The sequence below is a fragment of the Triticum dicoccoides genome, chromosome 1A (assembly GCF_002162155.2).
Source record: "Triticum dicoccoides isolate Atlit2015 ecotype Zavitan chromosome 1A, WEW_v2.0, whole genome shotgun sequence".
Classification (NCBI taxonomy): Eukaryota; Viridiplantae; Streptophyta; class Magnoliopsida; order Poales; family Poaceae; genus Triticum; species Triticum dicoccoides.
Window position 1 is genome coordinate 134,332,243 of NC_041380.1, and position 27,892 is coordinate 134,360,134.

The 27,892-nt window shown below is 46.7% G+C and overlaps 2 pseudogenes; one reads left to right on the forward strand and one right to left on the reverse strand.

The window, feature by feature from the left end:
• Positions 1-8,421: 8,421 nt before the first annotated feature.
• Positions 8,422-14,250, reverse strand: LOC119352152 (annotated as a pseudogene).
• Positions 14,251-14,776: 526 nt separating this feature from the next.
• Positions 14,777-26,621, forward strand: LOC119367009 (annotated as a pseudogene).
• Positions 26,622-27,892: the final 1,271 nt, after the last annotated feature.

Consider the following 27,892-nt stretch of genomic DNA (forward strand, 5'->3'; position numbering starts at 1 on the left):
GTTCGACCTACCCCCTCCCCGATAATATTTTTTCCCATGTATGTATGCAAAAGTTACTTTTTTAGAAAAGTTTTATATATCTAGCTAGGAAAGGAAGAAGAAGAAAAAGAATGAGAGAAAAAAGGAAATAAGAAGAGAAAGAAAGGAGAAGAAGAGGAGAGGAAGAAGAGGAGAAATAAAGAAGAAGAGGAAAAAAGAAGAAAAAGAAGAGGAGAAGAAGAAAGGAATAGAGGAGAAGAAGAAAAAATATATTTTTTCTTCTTCTCCTCTTTTTTTCTTCTTTTTTCTTCTTCAATCTTCTCCTCTATTAATATCTTCTTCTCCTCTTTTTATTTCTTCTTCGTCTTCTTATTTTTTATCGGATATGTCGTTGTCGATATACTCCGTGTCCCGATAACTTCAACACGAGGGGGGTTCGACCTACCCCCTCCCCGATAAGAAGAGACCCGCCGCCGCTCCGGCTGCTCCGGCGCGTCTTAGTCCTTCTCCTCCACCTCGTAAACAAGGAAAGAAGACAGCCGCAGCCGCTCCATCTGCTCTGCCGGCATCTAGCAGTACAGCCAGAGGCGGGAGGTAATACAGATTCGGTCCTTCTCTGAAGACTCCAGAGAAGTTACCATACGAGAGGACCCCGAAGGATAACGCCGACATCACGCGAGACGAAGTGAGGAATTTCTTTGAAGGGGTGAAAGCAAAGAAACATCCACCTCCGGAGGAGAAGGTAGATCCGGTGAAAGCGAAGCGCACTCTGGCTGCCCTGAAAAAACCAGCAAAGTCTCCGCCGAAAGGCAACTATGAGCGCAATATTGAAAAGTCATTTGTCGAAGTGGAGCGGTCGGGAAGTACTGTCAGTGATCAAAGGTTAAAAGAACGATGAGCTGGGAAAAAAATTGCCCAGCTCGGCGAACAAGCGAACCAATCGTGCCCCCCGCTCAAGGTGCCTACTAATGATCCGAGGATGGTGCCCGGTTATAGCAATCTTGGAGATTACCTGCCCGACGATGTACATTATGAGTTCTTGGAGGTGGAGGAACACAAATACGAGTACGGGAAGCCTCTCGTCAAAGATGAAAGATCTCTAACAACGATGATGCGAAGATTCCATGATTGGTACATGAAAACCTGCAGAGAGTCTGGGGGAGGAATACTTTGACGCTGAGAGTTAGAGAGGAGAATGACCTCGTTGGAATTGAACTGTTGAATGTTCCATTTGAGGAGTTCTTCCAGTTTTTCAATCAAAAGGTCCTCGATAAAGCAACGGTCACTTGCTACTGTCTGTAAGTAGTACTACTTCTGTCATTAAGTCTCTCTATATAGGTCAACTCTTTCATTGCATGTATTTATAATTATCCTCACTATATTATGCAGATTGAAGATCGCCGAATTGAATAAAAGACAAATCGGTGATATTGGGTTTATTAACACAAATCTCATAGATGCAACTGAGGTTAAATATCGTGCCGAAGATACCGAGGCCAACTTGCTACGATCGTTCGTAATAAATGAAAATAAAGATATAATACTCTTTCCTTACAACTTCAAGTGAGTGTTACTGTCTTGTGCATATTCGGTTTCCCTTATTAGTCCAGGTTATAATAATGTAATTGATGAGTTATGCATGCGTGCACAGGTTCCACTATATTCTCCTAAAGATTAAGCTTGAGCAAGGACTAGTAACCGTCTTAGACTCGAGACGAAAAAAATCCCCAGGACTATGCGGACATGACTCAAATGCTCGAGAAGTAAGTTAAATCGATCATTATCCACCATATCAGCAACTTTGTTCATTTCCTGATATCAAGTAATTGTTTTCTTTGTCTGGCAGGGTTTGAAGAAAATTCACCAAAAAAGCTCTGGGCTGCCGAAGAAGCTGCAATTTAGACACCCGAAAGTAAGTACTATAGTAACATGTTACGCGCATCTCCTAATGATTCAAGCGCTAGTTTCATCAATACCATTTGGCATGCTTGCTTATCAGTTTGATTAACCTCTATTTCTTGTAAAGTGGTTGTGGCAGGAACAAGGGAATGATTTTTGTGGATACTACGTTTGCGAGTCCATCCGCCACACGACCTGTGAACGAGTGTACTCCATGAACAATATGAAGTGCGTAAATAATAATATTCACAATTTTATTTTATTACCATCATTTGTGTTGAGTTTCATTTATTCATATATATATATGTATGTATGTATGTATGTATTGACCCCCTTCTTCAAATTAGATCTTTCGGATGCGGGATGAACTCCTAGCACCACATCATATGCGAGCAATTCAAGAGGAATTGGCGGCATTCTTCCTTGACCACGTGATCGTTGAAGACGGAGAATACTATGTGGATCCTGTGTTCGTATATAATTAGGAGATTATATTGTAAGAGATAATTATTGTATATATGTAGCCGGTAGTGACGGATAGATATACGAGAACTTGTTGTTCGACCAATCTCTCGGAGAAGGAGAGGTGATCGATATCACTTCTCTCTGTATGCATACTATGTGGATCTTCTGTTTCCTTCATTTGCTTACTAGCTAGCTAGCGTGTCTAGTCCTCTCTATACGTATATAGTATGTAGCGTCGACCAAGCACAGACATAAGAGAGGACACTTCTCTCTATTAATTAGCTAGCTAACACAATATATGAAACACCTAAATTAACCTCCCAAAACCCCCAACCCCCTTTAAAAAAAACAAAAACCTCAAGCCCTGAAATGCTGACGCGTGAATGCCTATTGGTCTCGGTTGGTGCCACCAACCGGGACCAAAGGTAAAAAAAAAACCTCAGCCCCTGAAATGCTAACGCGTGGATGTCTATTGGTCCCGATTGGTGCCACCAACCGGGACCAAAGGCCCTCCTGCCTGGGCTCGGCGCACTGGCCACGTGGAGGCCCATCTGTTCCGGTTCCTGTTTGAACCAGGACTAAAGGGCCAGGGCATTAGTAACGACCCTTTAGTCCCGGTTCAAAAATCGGGACAAAAGGCCCTTACCAACCGAGACAGAAGACCCTTTTTCTATTAGTGAACGTCACTGGTCGGCGAGGGCCTTTGTGAATCTTTTGTGTTTAAAATGCCACATATATTTTTCAATCCTGATTTTTTTTTCCGTTTTCTCACATGGCAGTTTTATTTTCTGTAGCATGGCATCTTTAAGAGGATGTCGTTTTTATTAACGAGAGATGGCGTTTTCTGTTTTTGTGACATGGTAGTTTTATTAGTAAAAGTATGCCATTTTTATTAAAATAGGGTATCATTTTTATTATTGAGAGATGACATTTTTATTTTTCATGGCATGGCAGTTTAGTACTAAGCACATGTCACTTTTATTAACAACTGGATGGCATTTTATCAATAATAGGATGGCATTTTAATTATTGATAGGATGACATTTTATTATTATAAATAGGATGACATTTTTTAATGTTTGTGAGAATGGCATTTTTTATTTTAGTGTCATGACAGTTTTTTTGGACTTATCCAGATAAAACTTATACTATCAAGAGGATGACAACTTTATAAAGTAGCAGTCATTTTTTTAAAGCATGGCATTTTCTCAATTTATAAATTTGTGCTTATCTTTTTTGTTCATGGCATTTTTATCTCAAGGATAAGAGTTTTAAAGTTTAGCGTGGCAATTTTTATTTTATAGTTCATACAACTTTTTTTAATCATACTCATTTTATATTTATAAAATTAGAGAGATGATTTTTTTATAAAGTAGCATGGCATGTTTTGTAAGTTAGAGCATGGCAATTAAAGCCTTTTTCATTAATGGCATTTATTCAAAAAAAGTTAAATGGGCCTCTTGACAAAACAGGGGTCACGCTGGAGGAAGCAACATGCAAACTACGTGATACGTTCGTCGAAGGGCGCCTCGACGAGCTTCATTGGAGGGCGGCCCTCAGCTGACGTTGCCCAAATATTAGGGTCCTGGAAATTTGGCTCGTCTTTTCTTAGTTAAGTGACGTTTTTAGCAACAAATCTTTCGTTACGTTTGTCTACTTCTCTAAAGTCGATATGGTACGTGTGTATGTGTTTTTTTTGCTAGATTCTTGTACGTAGTATCTCACGAAAAAGGTCTCTCCCCTCTTTAGATTATAAAAGCAATGATCAACCAATACAACAAGCTTGCTGGAGCGGCAGCACAAACGAGTCCAAAAGAAAAAAGAGAGAAAGAAAAAAGAAAGAAAGAAGAAAGAAACAAATGTCGATGCCGGCAGCTCAACTAAGCGAAGATGGCCGACACCCACTGCACCCTCCGGAGAAGTACCACCACCCATCAAGTACTCCGAAGTCTCGCGTACCAAGCAACACCTTCATGAAGGAATGCGACGACGACGACGCTGCTGTCCGGACAAGTCCTAGGGTTTCCCTCGGTACATGGATGGCAGTGGGGAAGGGGTATCACCGACGCCTCTCAGGAGGGTCCGGCAACGCCCACGGGCGCAGCCGCGCCGGTGGCGAACGAGCTGCCAGAGATTTCTCCTGTCCCGAACCACCACCGTCACCCCAGACAATCGGAAGCGCGCCGCCCAATATGCCGCCCACCAGCCTGTGCCACCACGGACACCGCACCATCTTCACCTTCTCACTGAGGCCACCAATACGAGACCTGGAGGTAGGACGAGGAGACACCGGACTCGATGATAACCGCAACGCAGCCGACAGGAGGGAACCACCTCCACCGCCGTGCGGAGCCGACCGGACATATCAACAGGGACTTGCAAGGCCGCCACAGGCCCGGCCAGACCCCAACGGGTCTGGACAGTCCCTGCAGCCACGCTGCAACACGCCAGCCGCTGGAGCCATCACCACCACAGCCACGGCCACCTAGCCTCACCACCAGGGAGCAACGCCGTCGTGCCCTGGGCCACAGGCCTGCCCCAGCCCAGATGGGACCCGAAAGAGCCCAGATCTGGCCGAGCAGGCATCACCGACCAGCCACCCACCGCGCCACCCCGCAGCCAACGGCCACACCGCCCCATCGAGAGCACCCGAGGTCAGCAGAGCACCACTGCTGGGCCCCATCGCCGTCGGCCGAGCAGCACCGTGCCGGGCAAGAGAGAGCCCCGACTCTCCCTCCAGGCGTGCGGGGAAGGGACATCCGCCGGCGCCGGCGCCACCCGGGCACGCCGGAGGCCGCTGCCGGCAGCGGCAAAGGGAGAAGGAGAGGATGGGGGTCGAGACGGGGAGGACGGCAGGGGCGCTCCACGGCCTCGGGGGCCGACGTGAGCGCAGGGGGAGGGGAAGGAGGGGGGAGAGGGAGGCGAGCTGGGGGAGGGGGGCGCCGGCGGATGGGGGCGAGGGAGGTTGACGGCGGCGGGGAGGAACCCTAGCTCGACAGCACTCCGCCTCGACTCCGCCCGCTTGTCACGTCCCGATCTGAGAGATTTGGAGATGAGAGGAGGGGAACGAGAGGAGGAAGAGAGAACAGGTTAGGTGAGAGCGAGGAGAGCAAGGCGAGGGGAAAGTAGCTCAATACTTTTCTTCATGCCCTCTCATCAAATCGTTCGAGTACAAGTAGGCCACAGTTGGCGTCACACACACGCCAACACTTGGCTTCACACACACGCAACACTTGGTGACGGTCCCAGCCTCCAGCTCGGTGATGGCTTGGTCGTTGCAAGTGCACTTGCACTGGATCAGTCCGCTGCAGGCTGATCTGCAGGCATGACATTTTCCCCTTCTCGCGCAGGTTGATCGTCGTCTGCCCAAAGGGGTGCATTTGGATAGCGCTGCCGTAGCACATAGTAGTCTTCCCAGGTCGTGGCAGACGGCGGCATGGCGCTCCATTGTACCTGAATCTGGACCACCGGGGCATCTCCCTTCTTCATCATGCGGTGATCCAGAATGGCAACCGGAACGCGGTCTGCGGCCGTGAGGTCGGGTATCTTGGGAAGCTCGGCGTAGACTGGGGAGTAGTCGGGGACGAACGGCTTGAGCTGCGAGACGTGGAAAACGGGGTGGATGCGGCTGTCTGGCGGCAATTGCAGACGATATGCCAGAGTGCCCACGTGCTCCGTGACCATGAAGGGGCCGAAGAACTTGTATGCCATCTTACGGCAAGGACGGTTGGCGACGGAGGACTGGGCGTATGGCTGGAGCTTGAGGAGAACTTGCTCGCCCACATCGAAGGCGCGCTCGGCGCGGTGGTGATCCGCTTGCTTCTTGAATCTTGCCTGGGTGTGTGCGAGCTGGGCGCGCAACAACTCCGTGTGTGCCGCCCAGTCGATTTTGTCAAGCGGTGCATTTGCGGGTAAGTTAGTGTTGACCGCTAGCATGTCGCCGAGGTTGGGCTTCCTGCCGTACAGTGCCTTGAACGGGGAGCAGTTGAGGGAGGCATGGTGTGAGGAGTTGTACCAGAACTCCGCTGCGGTGAGCCACCGGCACCATTGCTTGGGGGTGTCGTGGACAGAGCACTGCAAGTACATCTCCAAGCACTGATTGACACGCTCTGTCTGGCCGTCCGTCTGGGGGTGGTATGCCGTGGAGTACAGGAGTTTGGTGCCCGCAGCGTTGAGGATCTCCCGCCACATCGCGCTGGTGAATACCTTGTCGCGGTCGGAGACGATGGAGTGCGGTACGCCATGGAGACGGATGGCATTGTCCCAGAAGGATCTGGCGACCTGAGCGGCGTTGAAGGGGTGGCAGAGGGGGACGAAGTGGGCGTACTTGGTGAGCAGGTCGACGACGACCATGATCGCGTCGTAGCCATCGGACTTGGGCAGCCCTTCGACGAAATCCATCGTGAGCTCCTTGATACGTCTCCAACGTATCTATAATTTTTGATTGCTCCATGCTATATTATCTACTGTTTTGAATGTTTATGGGCTTTATTATACACTTTTATATCATTTTTGGGACTAACCTATTAACCCAGAGCCCAGTGCTAGTTTCTGTTTTTACCCTGTTTTAGGGTTTTGAAGAAAAGGAAAACCAAACGGAGTCCAATTGACCTGAAACTCTACGGAACTCATTTTTGGAAGGAAAGAAGCCCAGAAGACTTGGTGTGCATGTTGGGGGATCTGCGAGGAGGTCACGAGGCAGGGAGCGCGCCCACCCCCCCTGGGCGTGCCCTCCACCCTCGTGAGCCCCTCGTGGCCCCCCTGACGTACTTCTTCCGCCTATATATCTCCATATACCCTAAAAACATCCGTGAGCACAATAGATTGGGAGTTCCACCGCCAGAAGCCTCTGTAGCCACCGAAAGCCAATCTAGACCCGTTTCGGCACCCTGCCGGAGGGGGCAATCCCTCTCCGGTGGCCATCTTCATCATCCCGGTGCTCTCCATGACGAGGAGGGAGTAGTTCTCCCTCGGAGCTGAGGGTATGTACCAGTAGCAATGTGTTTGATCTCTCTCTCTCTCTCTCTCGTGTTCTTGAGGTGATACGATCTTGATGTATTGCGAGCTTTGCTATTATAGTTGGATCCTATGATGTTTTCTCCCCCCTCTACTCTCTTGTAATGAATTGAGTTTCCCCTTTGAAGTTATCTTATCGGATTGAGTCTTTAAAGATTTGAGAACACTTGATATATGTCTTGCCGTGGATATCTGTGGTGACAATGGGATATCACGTGATTCACTTGATGTATGTTTTGGTGACCAACTTGCGGGTTCCGCCCATGAACCTATGCATAGGGGTTGGCACACGTTTTCATCGTGATTCTTCGGTAGAACTTTGGGGCACTCTTTGAGGTCCTATGTGTTGGTTGAATAGATGAATCTGAGATTGTGTGATGCATATCGTATAATCATACCCACGGATACTTGAGGTGACATTGGAGTATCTAGGTGACATTAGGGTTTTGGTTGATTTGTGTCTTAAGGTGTTATTCTAGTACGAACTCTAGGGCTGTTTGTGACACTTATAGGAATAGCCCAACGGATTGATTGGAAAGAATAACTTTGAGGTGGTTTCGTACCCTACCATAATCTCTTCGTTCGTTCTCTGCTATTAGTGACTTTGGAGTGACTCTTTATTGCATGTTGAGGGATAGTTTTATGATCCAATTATGTTAGTATTGTTGAGAGGACTTACACTAGTGAAAGTATGAACCCTAGGCCTTGTTTCCTAGCATTGCAATACCGTTTACGCACACTTTTATCATTAGTTACCTTGCTGTTTTTATTATTTCAGATTATAAATACCTTTATCTACTATCCATATACCACTTGTTTCACCATCTCTTCGCCGAACTAGTGCACCTATACAATTTACCATTGTATTGGGTGTGTTGGGGACACAAGAGACTCTTTGTTATTTGGTTGCAGGGTTGCTTGAGAGAGACCATCTTCATCCTACGCCTCCTACGGATTGATAAACCTTAGGTCATCTATTTGAGGGAAATTTGCTACTGTCCTACAAACCTCTGCACTTGGAGGCCCAACAATGTCTACAAGAATAAGGTTGTGTAGTAGACATCACTCCTGCCATGGCTCTTGCGGAATTGGGAGTGGTTGTAACTTGCCGGCCGGGTGCGTCTGCTCGTGCATCGCGTGCTGGGAAATGCTGCACTGCCGGAAAAAATCTTCAACGGCGCGCTTCAGTCTGGTCCAGGCGAAGAGCTTGCGCACCCTGTGGTAGGTGGCAGTGGCGCCGGAGTGGCCGCCGATGGCGCTGTGGTGCAACGCGGCGATGAGTTTCATCTGGAGCGTGGTGTTGGCGCCGATCCACAGCCGTCCCCTCTGCCTAATCACACCTTGCTGAAGGGAGCGGCCCTGGTCGTCGGTATCGCGGAGCGCAAGCTTGGCGAGCAGTTCTTGCACGTCGGCGTCCGTCTCGTACGAGTTGACCACTTCCTATAGCCACTGTGGCTGGCACACTGAGAGCGCGTCGAGGGACAGTAAGTGCCCTACGCGGGAGAGCGCATCGGCCGCGCCGTTGTCCATGCCCTTCTTGTAGCGGAACGTGAACTGGAGCCCCACCATCTTGGACATCACCTTGCGCTGCAGATCCGTGACCAGCTGTTGATTGCCCAAGGAACACAAGCTCTTGTGGTCGGTGACGATTTCGAACGGGGCGCGCTGGAGGTATGTGCGCCACTTGTCGATTGCCATCATCACGGCGAGGAATTCCTTCTCGTAAGCCGATAGTTTCTGATTCCGCACGCCCAGCGCCTTGCTCAAGTATGCGATCGGGTGGTCGTCCTGCGTCAGTACGGTGCCAATGCCGGTGTCGCACGCGTCGGTCTCGATGGCGAACGGGCGCTTGAAGTCTGGGAGTGCTAGGACGGGCGTGCTCACCATCGCCTTCTTCAACATCTCGAATGCTATTTGCGCTTGGTCGTCCCAGAGGAATCCCTTCTTGGTGAGGAGGCGCGTCAGGGGCTTCGCGATGATGCCGTAGTGCGGCACAAACTTGTGGTAGTAGTCTGTGAGGCCGAGGAAGCCGCGGAGCTCGGTGGGCGTCGTAGGCACGGGCCAGGCACTCATGGCGCTAGTCTTGCTGGAGTCAGTGGCGACGCCATTCTTGGAGATGACATGCCCGAGGTACTCGATCTCCTGTTGTGCAAACGAGCAATTGGAGGCCTTGGCGTAGAGCTGATGCGCCCGTAGCAAGTGTTCTTCGTGTTCCTGTAAATCGATACTGAAGACCATAATGTCATCGAGGAATATAATGATGAACTTGCGGACGTGCCGACCGAAAATCGAGTTCATGAGGCACTGGAAGGTTGCCGGCGCATTGCAGAGGCCGAACGACATCACTCTGAAGTGGTAGTGGCCGTGGTGTGTTTTGAATGCCGTTTTTTCTTCGTCTTCTTATCTCATGCGTATCTGATGGTAGCCCGCTCACAGATCAATCTTGGAGAAATATGCAGCTCCGCCCAGCTCATCGAGCAGCTCGTCGACCACCAGCAGGGGAAACTTGTTCTTCACTGTAGCCGTGTTCAGGCGTCTGAAATCCACACAGAATCACCATGAGTCGTCCTTCTTCTTGACCAGCAACACGTGTGCAGCATATGGGCTCAGGCTGTGAGCAATAACACCTGATTGCAGCATCTCTTGGACCTGCTTTTCGATCTCGTCTTTCTGTGCCGGTGAGTAGCGGTAGGGCCTGGTGTTGATCGGAGTTGTGCCCAGCTCCAGGTTGATCGCATGGTCGTACTGCCGTTTGGGAGGCAGTACTTTGGGTTCAGCAAACACGTCTGCATATTCAGACAGAAGTTTCTGAATGTTGGGTGGAGGTGCAGGTTCAGGTTTGTCGGTTCTTTCAACTGTAACCAGAGCCGCGGTCCAAATGTCATTGCACACTTCCATGCGATGCAACTCGTAAACATCCAGTTCAGCTATGGGGGGAAGATATGAAGTTTTGACGCCTTGTAAATGCACTTGTTTCCCTTCTGTCTTGAATGCAATGGTCTTCTCCTGCCAGTGTCAGTTCATGGGGCTGTGAGCGGCCAGCCAGTCGATGCCCAACACCCCATTGTAAGCACTGAGTGACAACACCCACAGATCAGCGTGGAAAGTGTGGCCGGGCACTTGCCATTCCAATCCTCTTACCAGTTGATTGCAAAGCAGTCGTTGACCGTTGGCGACGCACACTGAAACTGGTGGCAAGTTCTCTGTCGGAACTTGCAGTCGGGCGAGGAAAGTTTCACTGATGAAACTGTGTGTGCTTCTTGAATCCACCAAGAGTAACATGATCTGATCCCCCACTTGTGCTCGTAGGCGAATTGTAGAGGGAGTTTCTTCGCCTGACAGAGCCTGGTGATATAGTGAGCAGCATTCTGGCTCCTGTGCTGCCGGTGGATCAAGTAACTGAAGTGCGTGAACGGTGTCATCAGACAAAATTTCGCCGAAATCACCCACTTCGATCATCAGAATCTGGCCAGTGCGTTTGCACTGATGCTCCCTCGAATATTTGTCCCCACAGCGAAAACAGAGGCCATTCACTCTTCTGAATTCGCGCAACCGGCGCTCCCGTGCGTATTCGTCTCCCCCTTGCTTGGGTACGGCTGCAGTGCGAGCTGGAACAGAGATTGCTGCCGCTGCAGGTGGCGGTGGGCGGCCGACTGGTGTGATGCGCGGACGCTGGAAGCACTACTTCTCCAGTTCTTCTTCCTGAATGCGAGCGAACACGGCTGCGTGAGTGATGCTGGTTGGTGCTTGCAGTCGCACTCCCAGTCGCAGCTCATCTTTGAGGCCGATCAGGAACTGAGAGATGAAAACTTGGAGCTCAGGGTTGGGTCCAGGGCCAGCAAATGGTACATTGTGGTCTCAAATTGCTGCCTATATTCCTGCACACTGCCTGTCTGGCGTAACTGAACAAAGTGATGCATCTGAACCTCGAATTCTTCTAGACCGAATTCCTCTTGCACCGCAGCTCTGAATGCTTGCCACGAGATGCCAGGGTGTGTCTGCCGGTAGGCCTGGAGCCACATCGCGGCCAGGCCGTCCATGTACAACGCTACGGTGGTGACCCAGCTGTGTTGAGGCACTCGGTATAGCTCGAAGTAGGTGATGCAGTGGTCCACCCAGATGCGAGGGGCGTCGCCGTCAAACCACGGAAAATCATGCTTCGGCGGCTTGATGTAGTGGTCGCCGTGGCGGTCGAGCTCCGAGGACGACGGTGATCGCGCGGTGTGCAACGGTGGCCCGTGGTTGACGAGTCGGGCGAACGGAAGCTGGGACGCGCCATCCGTGTAGAGAGGTAGCGGCGGCGGACGAGTCGGTGGTGGTGGTGGCGGAGGTGGTGGAGGGTGCGCGGAGGAGTCCGCGGTGGCTGTGACCCCTGATGGAGATGCGCCTCCGGAGATGGTCGCCGCGGGATCGACGGTCGACGCAGCCTTGCGGCCCTCGTCCACGTCGGCTTGCGTGAGGTCGATCTGCTTGGAGAGGAGCTTGATCTTGGCAGAGACCTAGTCGTTGTAGGTGATCTGTGCCTGGTGGCGCTCGTCGGCGGTCTTCTGGTTGGCGTCGAGGCGGCGGATGACGGACTCGAGCAAGCTCTGCAGCTTGTCCGTGGTCTCCGACATGGCGTCGAGCACGCGGCGGGTCTGCGCCGAGGGCTTGGATGGTGGTGCCGTGGTTTCGCTAGATCAGATCGAACCCCGGGCAGGATTTTGTGCGAGCTCGCCGGAGCGGCACGCACCTGACCCGGTGGATGTTATCGATCGATCGGGGCCAACGGTGGTGGTGGGGAAAATTTTGGCTCTGAATACCAGATTGTCACGTCCCGATCTGAGAGATTTGGAGATGAGAGTAGGGGAACGGGAGGAGGAAGAGAGAACAGGTTAGGTGAGAGCGAGGAGAGCAAGGCGAGGGGAAAGTAGCTCAATACTTTTCTTCATGCCCTCTCATCAATCGTTCGGGTACAAGTAGGCCACAATTGACATCACACACACGCAAACACTTGGCTTCACACACACGCAACACTTGGTGACGGTCCCAGCCTCCAGCTCGGCGATGATTTGGTCATTGCAAGTGCACTTGCACTGGATCAGTCCGCTGCAGGCTGATCTGCAGGCGTGACGCCGCTCTAGTTTTGCTGGCTTCTTCTTGTACGTATCTACTGTATAATCAGCACACACGCCTCTAATACCCCGTCATATTCCAGTAATACTAAATGTCCATCTCATATTAACCGACGCGGCTGTAGAACTCCAAAAAAAAACCCACACACAAAAAACTAACCAAGAAATAGAGAATCAAGCATTAGAAATCCTCGAGGCAAATAAATCTGTAAGAAAAATGCTGGATTGCCTGATGAGTTTATGACATCTGTCTATGAAATAAAAAAGACATCTATCTATGAAACTTGTCAGTCCCCAAGTATGCTAGTACTATTTTAAGTTACGTGATAGATTTAAGAGAAAATTCTTTTATCAACCACCTGAATGCCCCAGAAAGAAAGACCGTAAAAATGAGATGAAGAAAAGACTGGAAAATATATTTTTCCAGCCTCGCGTTTTTATTTTTGAGCATCCTTTTCCAGCCTCGCGTGTGTAGCCTTTCACGCGGCCTGGTGGTGTCTCGGGCTCTCGGCTCGACCTTCCCGCTCGCGAACGGCGTCCATGTCATCCTACCTCTCCCGCTCAGCCCAAACTCTCTTGCTCGCCACCGCCTCCGCCTTGCTTGCCAGTCCTCCCCCGGCGGTGCTGTTTGTCTCGTCCTATGCACGATGTGCGGCTGTTGGTGCGCGTGCCGCTTCCGTGTTCGGGAGCGCGGACGAGGTGTTCGACGGAATGCTCCTGCGGGTCGGGACTACAGCTGGCCTCGTAGCCTTGCAGGTAAGGCTTGCTCTGTTCCTCTGTTCATTATTGCAAATTACAATGGCGTCTGAGATCGATTAATACAAGGACTAGCAGACATCGGTGCTTGCCCAACTTCACTGTCAGAATAACTGAAGGTAGGTGGGTGACAGAGAAAGAGAACGGCTAGCAATCAATAGAATTAAGTGGCCCAAGAAATTCATTGGTACTATGTCCTTTCTACGACTTGTCTGATCTAATGATTCGTGTTTTCCACACACAGCTGTCTCTTTACGATCGAGTACACTGATAGAACTACAGTGATGATACTAGTCAGCTACTTCTTCCTTCTTTATTTCGTATATCAGTTTTGTCTTACGTCAAACATTTTAAAGTTTAACTCGGTGCTAAATATATAGACCTGCCTTGCGGGCAGCGTTTTTAGCTTCCAACAACAACAATATGCTCTTGGATGATAGTAAAATCATGATTAGAATTTAGAAGTAGTACCAGAAACATACAGCGGGGGCATATTTTTTGAACAACGATTGGGCAGCCATATGGTCGTTGCCCAAGGGCGGCCTTCCGACCTCACTACCAAAATTATATTTTCGTGCTTGTCACAACTACGAGGAGTTAAAATGTTAAGGCCCGCAAGTAAACAGGAACCATTCTAATAATCGGATCATACTCCTATTAAGTGAAGGTAGGTGTGTATGAGAGAGAATAGGGAGGTTAGCAATCAATAGAATAGAGTGGCCCAAGACACTATTTATGTCCTCTACAAATTGTCCCATCCAATAATTCATATTTTCCACCGACAATTGCCTGCCTCTTTATGATCGTCCACGATCACTAGAGCATCTTTAGTCCTTCCTCTAAAAATTTGTAACTCTGTAAATACTGTTTTATAGGAGTTAAAGATCATCTAACCCTTCTCCTAAAATATTTACGGAGTTAAGAGCATGCAACCCTTCCCCTAATATTTGAGGCCGAGGATGCCGAGTGGGAGGATGAGTAGATGGAGGTGGATCGTCGAGGAGTCCCATCACCTCGCCATGCGCCGACGCCACGGCGAGGGCCACCTACACGACGAAGGTGAAGGAGGCCGATGAGTTATACTCTTATAGCCTTTTATTGAGATTATTTTTTCGAGAAAACGCAAATGGCCTTTGCGTTTCATTGCATTGGAAAGATAGGGAATTTACATCCCCCTAGGAGGCAGATTTACACAGTTGTCGGATGATCAGTGGACATACCATGATGATGGCAAAACGACCCTAAGCCCTTGAGATTATTTGAGGCCAGATATATAGGGCCTAATAGTTATTTTGAGGTTTACTTTAACCATCAATAAGATTAATAATATATGCATGTAAGCAAGCTTATAGCCTCTTATTTTACTCTTATTATAGCCCGCTTAAATCATTTTACTGCGTTTGCTCTTCCTTCCTTGCCGCTATAGGGTGGGTGGTGACTATCAATTGGGTGGGCCAATTTGTCCCAACCAACGATTCATGTTTTCACAAGAGAGTGAAAACTCCACCGATCACACGGCCTCTATGTAAAAGCAATGTCTGGCCAGGATCATGTACATCTGCAGACCACTGATGAGTGATGAGATCAGATGACTCGTCACAGTCGCGCCACCGCGTGCTTAGTAGGAAAGACAATTATTGCTTAGCTCGTCCCTAGCCATTGGTTTGGGTTGGGTTAACTTTGAAGTAGATCTACCATTGCTTCAGTTGATTGGGCTGGATAGAGTTAACTCGAGGTCCCTGCCCAGGGTCTATATAAATCCCATCTCCCATATCTCCCCTGCGCCTACACACATTTCATCCCTCTCTACTCCAATACTCCGGCCATGTCTCTGCACATCCACCAGCTCTGCATCTGCTAGCAAAAAAAGTAAGCTCCACAAAAGAAGAGAAAACGACCACTCTGCATTCCTCCGTCGAAGCTCGTCGCCTTGGTGGCAGGAGGTTCGTATCAGTAATTCAGCAGGCACATCTTTCGTCAAGTTTATGCTCCTTCAGGCTAGTCCTCCTCTTGCAACAAACAATTGACATCACCTGTACCTACTGCAGGTGACTTATTAACTGCATCTGCATCACCATGGACTTCGCCGTGGACGCGGCGCTGTGGGTGGTTGGCAAAGCGCTGGCACTCGTCACGGACGGCCTGCTGGAGTCATGTGCGGCCAGCACCGAGCTTGGCCGCAACATCGACGCCCTCAAGATGCAACTCCTCTACGCACAAGGGATGCTCGACAACGCGCAGGGTAGGGACATCCGCAGCCCTGCGCTCAAGGAGCTTCTGCACAAGCTGCGGGAGCTGGCGTACTGTGCCGACGACGCGCTCGATGAGCTCGACTACTTCCGCATCCAGGACGCACTTGACGGCACATACCATGCCGCCAATTTGGATTCCCAGAGCTGCGTTGACAGGATCGCCATCAATGCTCACCACACCGCCAAGGCTGCGGCCAATAATCTCAAGTGCTCATCATCCTCTACCCGGGCTGATCCCGACGATCAGGAAGATGGTGGCAAACGAGGATGCCTCTCTGTCGTTGGCTCGTGTGGGGAGCATGAGATCAGCTCCTCACGACCGCCACCCACCACCCAGGGAGTCCAGGAGGTTGATGGCGGATGCATGCCTAATGTCGTCTCTTGTGCTCGCACCGCTGCACAAACTATCGGTAAACACTTTCCGTGCTACTCTTTCCCGTCTGTCTGCGATGATGATGCGGACACCGTCATGGTGAAATCCTCCAATATGACAGGGAGTGGACATCAATTCCTCTGTAGCGCCTGGCTGTCGTCAAAGGTGCTACAAGGAGATCACGCCATGCAAACACGAAAACTGAAGTTTGATCGGGTCGTAATTTCTACAAAAATACTGGAAATAATAGAGCAGTTGAAACCTCTGTGTGCTATGGTCTCCACCATTCTCAATCTAGAACTACTTGGCTCCACACGTATCCCCCCTGCCCAAGACATTACTATGAACCGACCCAAAACCACCCCAAATATTATAGAGCCTGAGTTGTATGGGAGGAATGACCAGAAAAAGGAAATCATTGATGACATTACAAATGGTAAATATTGTACCAATGAACTTACCGTAGTTCCACTTGTTGGTCCAGGAGGTATTGGGAAGACAACACTCACGCAACACATGTTTGCAGAACTGGAGGGTTCTTTCCAAGTTTCAGTTTGGATATGTGTATCTCTAGATTTTAATGCAGATAGGTTGACGCAAGAGATTATGAAAAAGATCCCTGAAGTGAATGATGAAAAGGCTAATGCTACCAATCAACAGCTAATTGTACAAAGATTAAAATCTAAGCGGCTTTTACTTGTTTTAGATGATGTGTGGACATACCACGAGGATGAGTGGAAAAAATTATTAGCTCCATTAAGTCATACGGGGGGAGAAAAGGGTAATGTGGTTATAGTCACTACACGGATTCCAAAGGTAGCAAGTATGGTCACCACAACTAACTCTTCAATTGACGTCGGACGTCTAAGTCATGAGGATACTAGGTCTTTCTTCGAAGTATGTGTATTTGGTGACCAACGACCATGGGAAGACCTTTCTGAATTACGTGATGTTGGGAATAGAATAGTAACAAAATTGAAGGGTTTCCCTCTTGCAGCAAAAACAGTAGGTAGATTGCTAAGAAACCAACTTACTTTGGACCACTGGATAAGAGTTGCAGAAAGTAGAGAATGGGAATTACAGACCAATGACAATGACATTATGCCAGCTCTAAAGCTTAGTTATGATTATCTCCCTTTTCATCTACAACAATGTTTTTTCTATTGTGGGCTGTTTCCAGAAGATTATGAATTTAGTGCCAAAGAGTTGGTTCACTTTTGGACAGGATTAGGCATTTTACGACCACTTGATCAGGCAAAAAGAACTGAAGATATTGCACTAAGCTATTTAAACGACTTGGTAAATCATGGTTTTTTTTAAAATAATAAAAAAGAAAATGGTCCTCATTATGTTATCCATGACCTACTGCATGACTTGGCGGTGACGGTTTCGTCATATGAATGTCTTAGCATATATAGGGGTTGTTTGGATACAGGGAATTAGATGTGAGATTCTAGAAAACGAGTTTTGGGAGGATTTTTAGGAAAACCAGTTTTGGTTAGTTATTCTGTTAAGGTAAGTATACACAATACCTTGTTTGGATGAGAAAAATAGAAAAAACTCGATTTTGAGTTCCTCTCAAAACAATTCATGGAGGCACGGTGCTTCGGGTTGCTCTTGGCACCTACACGCACAGCGGTGGACAACCACACCGGCCAGAGGGTGCGTGGCCATCGCCGGGGCCGCCGGGTGGTCGCGCTGCTCGCCTTATCGTGCTCTGCTTCGTTCGCCGGTGTCACCCATGTTGCCTCAGGTTCCCATCGAAGAGGCACGTACATGCAGCTCACATACGGCTACACGGCCTAAAGCACCATGATTGATTCTCAGGCCGGGCACGCATGTAGCAGTAGCACCTAGCTAGCTGCTGGATTGATTCGCCGGTAACACCAGAGCACAACACACATGCTAGGGAGGCGCGACGACTACGTACAAGCTGGAGCATATGGACGACGACGGTGGTTGTGAAGCGGCCGATGGACACGACGGCCACCGGCCGAAGTCCGCGTCCGCCATGGAGGCTCAGGGCTAGATGGAGCATCGCAACCTGCTCCGGCTGCCTGGCCGAGATCGGCAGCGATGTCTTTTGGCTTTGTCAAGCTGCCGTCACGGTCGGCGGAGTTTACCATGACCAGCACGTCGGACTTGGTCGATCTCGTGATGCATGTAGAAAACGCGTTTGTATAAAAACGTCAATTAGTGGTTTTTGTATAAACTGGGTTTTTGAGCTTTTGGAAAACTCAGTTTAGTATATCCACGAGTTAGTTAGACGATCCAAACAATGTTTTAGGTTGTTACACCAGAAATCAGGTTTAAGGAAAACTAGTTCTCTATAATCTAGGTATCCAAACAACCCCTTAACTTGCGAACCATACACATTCCTGCATCCGTGCGTCACTTGTCCATCATCGTAGATAATACTGATGTCGAAGATATAACCACTTTTAAAGAATACAACAGTTATTTGAGTGCAGTAGTTAAAAGATTGAAAGCTCAGAACTTACGCACTTTGATGTTGTTTGGTGAATACCATGGAAGCTTTGCCAAAACTTTTAGGGTTTTGTTTAAAAAAGCTAGAGCCTTACACACTATTTTTTTTCTGGATTATCATATTCTGTGGATGATGTGTTGCCGGACTTTTCAGAACTTCTACATCTCCGCTACCTAAGGATCAAATCAGTGCATAATGAGGACATAAGCTTGCCTAGTGTGTTGTTTAGGTCCTATCACTTGGAGGTCATTGGTTTAGAAAATTGGGGTGGCCGCTTTGCTTCAACAAGTCAAATGAGCAACCTGGTAAAACTGCGTCATTTTGTTGTGCCCGAAGATAATCTTGAACTTCACTCTAGCATATTCGAGGTTGGGAAACTAAAATTCCTAGAGGAAGTAAGAAGATTTGAAGTGGGAAAAGAAACTAAGGGTTTTGAATTAAGTCAACTAGGAGAACTGACAGGGCTGGGAGGATCACTTGGCATTTATAATCCTGAAAAGGTACAGAAAAAGGACGAGGCAAATGAACTAAAACTAATACACAAAAAACACTTACACAAGCTAATACTAGAATGGTCTTTTGATAGACCTAACAAGGAGGCAGAACAAGAAGAAAAGGTCATCGAAAGTCTTGTCCCACATAGTAATCTTCAAGACCTATGCATTAGAGGGCATGGAGGTGCTAATTGCCCATCATGGCTGGGCAGGTACCTCTCGGTTGAAAATTTAGAATCGCTTTCTCTGTGCAATGTATCTTGGAGCACGCTTCCCCCTCTTGGGGAGTTGAGGTTTATTGATGACTGGTGAAGAGTGTAAGGGTTTTGTCTTAAGCCAACGTTTCCAAATTTTGAGAAGGCTAGAATTAGTTGGGATACCAGGACTAGCAAGATGGATTGGAAATGGCAAATGTCATTTGTTCTCTGTTCTAGAGGTGGTCATCATTGAAGATTGTCCTGAACTGGTGGAGTTGCCATTTTCCCACCCTAGTTGCCATCAAGCGAAGCAAGAGGAGAACATGACTTGGTTTCCGAAACTAATGAAGCTCAAGATTATACGCTGCCCCCAATTGGCGTCATTGCCTCCAATTCCTTGGACCGAAGCGCCATGCTCAGTTGAGATAGAACAAGCAGGATCAGTATTTGAGAAGCTAGTGTACTCCAAGAACTACAAATCGGAATTGAGTTTGCAAGTTAAGGGAAAAGATGGTCAGCATGGCGTGTTGTGGAACGGGTTGGCTTTCCATAATCTAGCTGATCTGAAAGAGCTGCGGGTGGAGAAGTGCCCTCCCCTGCCACTGATTCACCTCCAAAAGCTAAAATCTCTCAAGTCCCTCAAGATGACCGGTATGAGCAACTCGTTGCTGCTGTTTGAAGGTGAAAGATATAATACTGAATGCCCGCTTTCAGTTGAAGAAATAGAGATCGAGCACTGTGGTGCTGATGGGAAGGAACTGACACAACTGTTATCTCATTTCCCGAAGCTCACTAAGTTGGAAGTGAGTAGTTGTGAGAAGATAACAGAGATTGGCATGGCGGAGCTTCAGATGGAGATGACGACACCATCATATTTAAGTAATGACATTGAAATTGAGCATGCAAAAGCAGGGCACCATCAGACAAGACGGGAGGAGGTAGAAGATGCAGCAGCAGGAGGAGGTCTACTGCTCCTGCCTCGGCAACTACAGGAGTTGGTCATCTCTGGTTGCAGAGAGCTGCGGTTACTCTCCGATTCACTTGTCAAGGACAGCACACACGGAGGAGGGCTCCAGAGTCTTTGCTCCCTCCAATCGTTGCGCATATATGATTGCCCCAGGTTCCTCTCGTCCTATTCATCCTCCGCCGCATCTTGTTTCCCCTTCCCGACCTCCCTGCAACAACTCATGCTGGAGGGCGTGGAGAGCATGGAGACGCTGGCTCCCCTCTCAAATCTCATCTCTCTCACCGCTTTATTCGTGCGTAATTGTGGGGATCTAAGAGGCGAGGGCTTATGGCCTCTCGTCGCCCAGGGCCGACTCACAGGATTACTCGTCACTGAAACCCCCCAATTCTTCACTGGTTCTGAGCCCTCACGGCCACATGACCAAGAGATTCCTTTCTCTTCATCCAAACTCCAACATCTCTGGACAGATGACTTGGCAGGAGTCCTTACCGCGCCCATATGCACACTCCTCTCTTCCTCCCTCACCAAATTAATTTTGTATGCCAACAAAGAGGTGGAGCGCTTCACAGAGAAGCAAGAGGAGGCCCTTCACCTCCTCAATTCCCTCCAGGAACTCAACTTTTGGAAGTGTTGGAAGCTGCAGCGCCTCCCTGCAGGGCTAACCAAGCTTGCCAGCCTCAAGATATTACACATTTGGGGGTGTCCAGCCATCCAATTGCTGTCCAAGGACGGACTACCAAGCTCTCTGCAAGAATTAGAGATCAGAGACTGTCCTGCCATCAAATCTCTGCCCAAGGACGGCCTGCCAAGTTCACTACGGAAATTACAAGTTTCTAATGGCATCAGCAAGGAGCTTAAAAAGCACTGCCGCAAGTTAAAAGGAACCATTCCAATAATCATAGACTACAACAACGACGACTACTAACCCAAGGTAACAGACATTTGATGGCTTGTACTCATTCCACACTTTCCCACCCTCAAATTTATGTTAATTTCCATAATTAATCTCGTAGAGGGCAGGCCTGGCGCAGTGGTGAAGTCTTCCCCACTTGTGCCAAGAGGTCCTGGGTTCGAACCAGCCTCTCTGCATTGCACTTTGCAGGGGTAAGACTAGGTTCCTATAATCCCTCCCCAGACCCCACCTTGTGTGGGAGCTTCTATGCACTGGGTCTGTCCCATAATTAATCCCGTAATTAAGCATCAGAGTAGTTGCCTTTTTGTTTGCTTCACCGTAGTGCCATCAAAATAACCCACTTGTTTTAATCTTCTGAATGCGCAGGGATCTTCTTTGATTTGTACATTCTTCTAGCCTAGCCTTGTAGATCCAGTTCTTTCTGCATCCAAACACAGTTCAAAGAGTATACTTCTCTGTACAACTAATCCAAGGTAACAAACAATTCCTTCTCTGTACTTGTCCCACAAATTTCCATTGCTTTTCCTAGTTAGCCCCAAAGGCACCAGAGCCATTCTCCTTTTGTTTACTTCACTGCAGCTATTGTCTTGCAATCTGTCTGAATAACCCACTTGTTTTAATCTTTTGTACATGCAGAGGTCTTCTTGGACTTGTATATTCTTCTAGCCTAGCCTTGTTTGTTGTTCCAGTTCTCTCTCTATCCAAGAACAGAAGGTTCCAGATTATAGCACCCATCCATTACTAAACTGGTTAGTATATGAATAACCGTCCCAACTATTCCCATACATCACTTCATGCACCTGTTTGCACATTTAACCAGTATAGTTTGTTGTGCTTTGTCTTGTTATTTTTGGTTACCTTGGAAGTTTTGCCTTCATGGATTGTCGCATTTTGAGGTTTTCTACTTACTGTCGAAACTAAACAATACTTCTTTGCTTGTATCCATGCCCAACCACCACCAGTTTCCATTGCTTTTCCCTGATCCCACGCACGTCACAAATTTCCATTTTATCAGTTTCGTTTACAGCATAATCTGAAAAAATATGTGTTTCGATCTACCATGCAGGCCTCTGCCATGGAGTTGCAAAAGTTCTTCTATCCTTAAAGTTTTTGCATACACGTACAGTTCGGACGCCATGGCCCTGGGTGGTATCACCTACATAAATATGGTATGTGCATATATGTAAAAAACACAGCTTACCCTGTGGAAAACTAATCCACGGTAACCCATACATAAGAGTTATTTTGGTTTAGTTTCGATTACGTGTCCGCATAATCTGAACAATGTATGCTATCTTTCAATCTACTTTGCAGGGATCTGTCTTGGAGTTGTTCATTCTTATGGACTTGGAGAATTCTCTTGTTCTTGTCACAAAAACAGAAAAAAAAACAGGAAAGGGAAAAGAGGCAAAAAAAATAAAAAAAATGAGAAGAAAAAAAAAGAAAAAAAGAAAAAGGAAAAGAAGGGAAAAAGAAAGAAAGAAAAAATAAATAAAAAAAGAGAGAGAGTAAAGCTCTCCATCTGGTCACTATTCGCACATGTTCGTGACTTCTTGATAGGTGTTTGTCCAGTTGTTTTATGTTCTTTCAGTAAAAAGTTAGAAATATTAATTGTGTAGGTTGATTGCCTGATATTTGTGTTACATATTTGGAAATCAATATGGCAGAAGTAGCTCCCAGCAAAAGGATAAAGGAAACAAAAAATTGTAAGGGAAAGAATACAAATCCATTATATGGGTTTTGTGTGGTATCTTTATGAAAGATGGTTGTATGATTCTTTTATGCTTTTTAGGAATTGGGAGAAATATTAACTGACTAGAATTAGTTGCCTAATAGTTGTATCACTAATTTAGAGAGGGAGGAGTACAGGAGCAGGTCTGAATAGTGAAGGTATAGCTCCCCTTTGTGCTGGATTAAAAAAATATAGAGTGGGCGAAATACAGGAGCATGTCCGAAGACTGAAGGTATAGCTCCGGTTTGTGATGCATTATTGAAGTATGCACCCTGCACTATGGTATAGTGAGGTTAATACAGGTATGTTCTAGTTACAAAATCTAAAAAATGCAGTAAGATGCATGGCTGAAAAATATGTGAATAATTGACACTACCTTATTTTGTAGATCAATCTCCTAGGAAGAGAAGTAGGGGCCCAAGCTTTGTTTGGTTCAAGCAGTTTTTTGCCGCTGCACCAGCCACACAAAAATGCACTCCGTAGATGCAGGGTCATTGTTCCAAGCATTTCTGTTCTAATGCAAGAATTATTCTTGATCTGTAAGGTGCACACCCGTGATTATACCTAGATATTGATTTACAGGGAAATCCTCCCCCTTGTGGTATTCTTAATGACTTGCTTGATTTTGTTGTTTCTTAGCTGCAGTGAACCAAACTCTTCTTCACCTTAGACTAGTTGACTCATCAACCAGTAACTGCTGTGATGGATATCCAATCTGTCCAATCCCGTTCACGTTCACACGGTATGTTGTGTGTTGTAGTCTGATAATATTTTGTTCACTTAATATCAGGTTGCAATATATCCACCTTGGCAGAATGGTGCGGAATACTTACAATTTTACTTGGTACATTTGTCAGCAGATGTAACATGGAGGGTACTGGCAAAATGATCAGCATTTTCTTCAGAAAGGAAAATGATGGCCATCTGACACACAAAAAGGGCAAAAGGAAAAAAAAGGAAAAGAAAAGGAAAAAAAAGGAAGAATAAATTATGGAAGAAAACTCTCCATCGACCCACTGTTTGCACACTGGATAGAGAAGTGCAGAAGTCGAAGAGGATTGGCGACGGCCCCCTTCCTCCTCCACCAAACCCCAGACCGATTCACCATGTCATGATGGTGTCGGGAGGCGACGGTGATGAGTGATGGTGGCGGCGGAGGGCATGTGATTGATAGCAATGATGCTGGTTACTTCTCATGGAGGACGCGGCAGGGGCTGTGGAGGAGCATAATGACATCCCTAGTTTGATTGGAGCATTCTCTCTGTTTGGTATGCCATACCTGAAGAAGTTGCTGCTGATGCAACTTGTATCTCCTATCCTTTCTAGACTGGTTAGTATATGCATAAGTTTCCCTACTCCCATATTCGCATTACTGTTTAGGAATTTAATTGGTAGTTTGTTGTTCTGAGTCTAGTTGTTTTAGTTACTTGCACAATTTCCTTGTGTGTTTTGAGTTGTTCTTACTGTTGAAATTTAGCAAATACTTCCTTGTTTGTATCCATCTCCAACTCCACCAGTTTCAATTGCTTTTTCCGGATGCCACACTGGGGGTAGATAGTCATTTTTTTTCTCTTACCACACAATCTTAATAATGTGTGTTTTGATGTATTATGCAGAGGCCTCTGCCAACTTGTAAACTCTTCAATACTTGAAGAACTCCCGGCATTCACCCACTGTTTGGACGCCATGGCCTTGGGCGGTATCTCCTCCCTGTACATAAATACGGTATGTATATGTAAGAACACACTTTTACCCTTTGTAAAATTAATACATGCTTCTCCTAAAGCCAGGCGTCAAGTCATTTTGGTTTTTATTGGAGGACCTGTTAACGCATAATCTGAATTGTCCTTGTTATATTTTAATCTACTTTGCAGGGATCTGTATTGGAGTTGTACACTATCATAGCCCGGGAGAACTATCTCCATTCTTCTTACAAAAAAAAGGGGGAAATGTGAAAAGAAAGAAAGAAAGAAAGAAAGAAAGAAAAGGGGAAAAAGAGAAAAAAATGTGAAAAAGAGAAAGAAAGAACAATAAAAAGGAAAAGGAAAAAAGAACAAAAAATGTGAAAAAAGAGAAAGAACAGGGAGGGAACGGAAGTAAAAAAGAAGAGGAAAACCTTCATTCATTCACCATTCGAATGTGTGGTGTATCAAAGGTGGTTGTGCAGTTGTTTTAGGTTATTTCAGGAGAAAAGTAGAAATATTAATAGCGTAGGATTGTTCACCCAGTAGGTGTGATACAAATTTGGAAATCAAGATGGCACTAATAGCTCCCATCAAAATAAAGGAGGCAAAAAGAAAAAATGAGTAAAGAAAAATCTTCATCCATTCTGTGGGTTTTGTGTGGTATCTATACAAAAGGTGGTTGCATAATTGTCTTATGTTCTTTCAAGAAAATCTAGAGAGTATTGATGTACTAGGATTGGTTGCATGAGATAGTCATGTCACAAATTTAGAGAGGGGAGGGAATACAGGAGCAAGTCTCAAGGTCTAGCTCCCATTTGTGTTGGATCAGTGAAGTGTGCGGCTTGCGGCATGTTAAATTGGAGTTGGAGTTAAGAAAGGTATGTGCTAGTTACAAATTGGAAAAATCCATTCAGATGCATGACTGAAAATTTATTAGTGATTCACACTACCTTATTTTGTAGATCAATCTCCTTGGATTGTCTGGTAGATGGGGTTTCATTTGTTCTAGGATTACTTTTGAACTGCAAGGTGCACACTCGTGATTATACTGAGATGTTAGTTTATCTTGCAAATCCTTTTTGACATTCTTAATGACCTGATTTCTATTTGTCCTCGACTGCAGTGAGCAAAACCTATATTCAGCTTAGACTAGTTAAGTCATTCACCAGGAATTGCTGCGATGAATATGCAATCAGGCCCATCCCTTAAACACTCATATGGTGGGTGATGTACTCTAGTCTGATAGTATAATACTGCAACAAGAATTTACCCTGGAGAAATGGTGAGAAGTACTTACAATTTCTCTTATGTCGGCAGATGTAACATGGAAGGTACAAGGGAAATGGTGGCCATTTTCTTCGCAAAAGCAAAATGCTGCTCATCTGGTTTGCCTGACGTCTTCAGTGTTTGCAGTTACTCCGGAAATCCTATTATGCTGCACTCTCGCAGCAGACATAAAGATGGGGACAAAAAAAAGATAAAAGGAAACAAAAAGGAACAGAAGTTATATTTGAAATACTCTTCATCCGGTCACATTTATTTAAGTGGGAGGAGTGCAGGACGAAGAGGATAGTCACTGTCCTCCCTCCACCAAATCCCCAAGAGGTTCATCATGTCATAGCGGCATATTGGGAGGTCGGGAGGTGGCAGTGGTGTGCGATATGGGCGGCGGCGAAGTGCATGAGAGGGGTAGTGACGATGCTAGCCGTTCGTGGTGGATGAATGGACAGGGTTGGTGGTGAAAGAACATAATGGCATCTCGATATGATCAACGTCCTATTATGCTCACTGTGTGGCCTGTCATCCTTTGAAGAACCTGCATCCAGTGACACGGGCTTTCAGATACCCTTGCCCCTCTGGTGTGCTCGATCGAAACACGTTCAACAGTGCGCTCCTCAAGCCGCTGCTGGATCGAATGGGCTTTGGTCAGTTCATCAGGGTGGTGGCAATTCGTGATGCTTCTGGTTCTTGCATGGATGGCGGTGTTACGTCTGCAAGCTTCTTGCGGTTTCAAGTTGAACCTGGCCACCAAGCCCTCCCAACCCTTGATAAACTCCAGGTGCTAAGCTCACAGTTTCTAGATTTTAGACTTGTTTTCGTTGCACGGTGGAGGTGAGCTACGCAGACGAGCTGTGAAAGCGTTACATGTTTATGGTCAGGTGCTATGCTATATTTGCTTTCTCTCTTTTCAATATGTACTCAACATGATTGTAAATTGATTGATGATGATTGAATAATAAAGTAAGCATCTGACTGACTCAAAAGAATAAAAATCCAGTTGCCACTGCTAACTCTTCAAGCACTGCTGTAGTGTGTGTTTATTGCTCAAAGTCTGTTTTTGTCACTGGTTTATGTTGACAGTTTCTGCACTGAAGAATGCAAGAGCAGAACCGCATACCATGATGACCCCGTGAGCGAACATTATAGTGAGCATGCTCAGACTTGAGAACTTGTATTGTTTGTCACTACTCGGTGTTTGCTAGAGGGCTATAGATTCTTCGCAAAACTCCTGCCAAATTAGCGGGAGTGATGGTGAATCTCTCATGTGAAATGTGAACTCGATCGTGCCCTTTTTCTAAAAACCTGTGACCGCACCATTCTTGAGGTTATCATGTCAGCATTGCGCCTTGGATGCGTCCGATCTTCAAGAATCAGGTCATGCCTGCATAGGGTCAAACTATATCTAGGCCAATGTTCACTATGAAGTATAGAAATTCTCATGTAAACTGGTCATAGAGAAATTCAGTTATTTACTTTGGTTGAGCTGAGTGCAGAATACCCAAGCAATAATTCAGGTATTATCTATTAGCCCTTTTGAGACATTTTATCAAGAACAAAACAGCAGACTGAACAGATTAACCATGTCACACTACTCCACGTACAGCCACAATTTATTTTCTCTGTTTTGTTTCGTGGATGCTTCTCCTGCCTTGCAGAGTTTCTTCTCCCGTGTAATGCAAGTCACTATCCCAATGTTACTGGTAACGAAACCATTAAATCAAAAGAGCAAATCTGAACCTTTTCCGTTAAACAAAAGAGCCAGGCACATACAAGAAACAATGTACAGGAATAGACCGCAAGGGAAAATACAGCAGGGTGCGAAGGCACGGTTGCTCGGGTAGAGGCTTGTGGCAGCGATGACCTGCTTTGGTACCTGTTCATCCAAAGAGATAAAATATGCAGATACTTGAAGTGGAAAAACTTGCTGGGCATCATTGCCGTAAAAAAAGAGTCATGAGCTATCCGTGTTCCAGAAGACACATAATACATGTGCACCAAAGCATCAATTGAATAACCAAGAAAAACTAATCACCGAAACACACACACACACACACACACACACACACACACACACACACATATATATATATATATATGTATGTATGTATGTCAAAATACCAGTAAAATACACCTTCGACCGTGCTGAAGAGCATCGTCTAACAAGTGTACATTGTGCAAGATTTAAAGGGTGTCACGTTGAGTAATCAAGGTGATATACTTGGAGAATCTATGATTTATATGAGAAGATCATCTATAAAAAATTGCGAAGCAAAATGAATAA